Source organism: Arachis ipaensis, chromosome B10 (genome assembly GCF_059453495.1).
Source record: "Arachis ipaensis isolate K30076 ecotype BB chromosome B10, ASM5945349v1, whole genome shotgun sequence".
In the NCBI taxonomy this organism is placed as follows: Eukaryota; Viridiplantae; Streptophyta; class Magnoliopsida; order Fabales; family Fabaceae; genus Arachis; species Arachis ipaensis.
The window spans coordinates 99640565-99643203 of record NC_142435.1 but is presented as its reverse complement, the minus strand read 5'-3'; the positions used below and the strand labels follow the sequence as shown (position 1 = coordinate 99643203).

Sequence of the window (2639 nt, the reverse complement as noted above, 5' to 3'; positions counted from 1 at the left end):
TTGTTGGTCACGTCAAAATTTCAATTTAAAAACTTTATCTTTTCAAATCTTTTTTAAAAATAAAATCTTTTTCATTTTTCTTCTTAATATTTTCGAATTTCTTAAATAAATTTTCAAAATCTTTTTCTTAATTTTGTTTCATATTTTCGAAAACTTTACTAACAATTAATGTTTTGATTCAAAAAACTTCAAGTTTGTTACTTTCCTCTTAAGAAAAGTTCAATCTTTAAATTCTAGAATCATATTTTTTAGTTTCTTGTTAGTCAAGTCATCAACTTTAATTTTCAAAATCAAATCTTTTTAAATTTCTTTTTCAAATCTTTTTCAAAATAAATTTCAATCATATCTTTTTCAAAACTTAATTTCAAAATCTTTTTCTAACTTCTTATCTTTTCAAAATTTATTTTCAAATCTTTTTCAATTAACCACTTGACTTGTTTGTTTTAATTTTAAAAAGTTTACTATTTCTTATCTTTTTCAAAACCACCTAATTACTTTTCCACTTCTAATTTTCGAAAAAAACTAACCACTTTTTCAAAATTCTTTTTAATTAACTAATTATTTTAAATTCTAATTTTATTTTATTTCTTTTCTTAAATTTCGAATTCTTACTTAATTAATTAAATAAAAATAAAAAAAATATTTTTCTTCTCCCTCTTTTTAAAATTCGAATACTCTCTCTCTCATCTCTTTCTATTTATTTAATTATTTACTAACACTTCTCTTCTACTCATAATTTGAAGCCCCTCCCTTTATCTGTGTTCGAATTCCTCTTATTCTCTCTCTACCTCATTCTTCTATTCTTCTATTCTTATACTCACATAAAAGAATCTCTATACTGTGACATAGAAGATTCCTCTTTTTTTCTATTCTCTTCTTTTTCATATGAGTAGGAACAGGGATAAAGATATTCTTGTTGAAGCTGATCCTGAACCTGAAAGGACTCTGACGAGGAAGCTCAGAGAAGCTAAAGCACAACACTCCGGAGAGGACCTTACAGAAATTTTCGAAAAAGAAGCAGACATGGCAGCCGAACCCAACAACAATGGTGGAGATGCAAGGAAGATGCTTGGTGACTTTACTACACCAACTTCCGACTTCTATGGAAGAAGCATCTCAATTCCTGCAATTGGAGCAAACAACTTTGAGCTTAAGCCTCAATTAGTTTCTCTAATGCAGCAAAATTGCAAGTTTCATGGACTTTCATTGGAAGATCCTCATCAGTTCTTAGCTGAATTCTTACATATCTGTGATACTGTTAAGACCAATAGGGTTAATCCTGAGGTCTACAGACTTATGCTTTTCCCCTTTGCTGTAAGAGACAGAGCTAGGATATGGTTGGACTCACAACCTAAGGAAAGCCTAAACTCTTAGGAAAAGTTGGTCAATGCCTTCTTGGCTAAATTCTTTCCACCTCAAAAGATGAGCAAACTTAGAGTGGAAGTCCAAACTTTCAGACAGAAGGAAGGTGAATCCCTCTATGAAGCTTGGGAAAGATACAAGAAATTAATCAGAAGGTGTCCTTCTGACATGCCTTCAGAATGAAGCATCTTATGTATATTCTATGATGGTCTGTCTGAATTGTCTAAGATGTCATTGGACCACTCTGCTGGTAGATCTCTTCATCTGAAGAAAACCCCTGCAGAAGCCCAGGAACTCATTGAAATGGTTGCAAATAACCAATTCATGTATAATTCTGAAACAAATCCTGTGAATAATGGGATGACTCAGAATAAAGGAATTCTTGAGATTGATACTCTGAATGCCATATTGGCTCAAAACAAAATATTGACTCAGCAAGTCAATATGATTTCTCAGAATCTGACTGGAATGCAAGCTGCATCTAGCAGTGCTAAAGAAGCCTCCTCTGAAGGAGAAGCTTATGACCCTGAGAATCCTGCAATGGAAGAGGTGAATTACATGGGAGAATCCTATGGAAACACTTACAATCCTTCATAGAGGAATCATCCTAATTTCTCATGGAAGGATCAATAGAAGCCTCAACAAGGCTTCAATAATAATAATTGTGGGAGAAATAAGTTTGGCAATAGCAAGCCTTTTCCATCATCTTCTCAGCAACAGACAGAGAATTCTAAGCAGAGCCTCTCTGACTTAGCAACCATAGTCTCTGATCTATCTAAGACCTCTCTCAATTTCATGACTGAAACAAGGTCCTCCATCAGAAATTTGGAGGCACAAGTGGGTCAGCTGAGTAAAAGAGTTACTGAAATCCCTCCTAGTACTCTCCCAAGCAATACAGAAGAGAATCCAAAGAGAGAGTGCAAGGCCATCAATATACCCAAAGTGGCCAAACCTGGAGAGAGTAAAAAGGCAGTGATTTCCAGTGAGGAAGACCTCAATGGACGTCTACTGACCACTAAGGAGTTCCCTAATGAGGAACCAAAGAAATCTGAGGCTCATACAGAGACCATAGTGATTCTTCTAAACTTAATGTTGCCATTCATGAGCTCTGATGAGTATTCTTCCTCTGAAGAGGATGAAGATATTGTTGAAGAGCAAGTTGCTCGGTATCTAGGAGCAATCATGAAGCTGAATGCCAAGTTATTTGGTAATGAGACTTGGGAGGATGAACCTCCAATGCTCATCAATGAATCGAATGCCTTGGTTCAACAGAAATT

At 34.4% G+C, this 2639-nt stretch overlaps 1 non-coding gene across 1 annotated transcript; it reads right to left on the bottom strand.

Annotated features, from left to right (window-relative positions):
* Window positions 1–1428: 1428 nt before the first annotated feature.
* Window positions 1429–1537, bottom strand: LOC148581048 (small nucleolar RNA R71). The gene has a single exon (XR_015895694.1). It is a non-coding gene; the product is annotated as a small nucleolar RNA R71 (small nucleolar RNA).
* Window positions 1538–2639: the final 1102 nt, after the last annotated feature.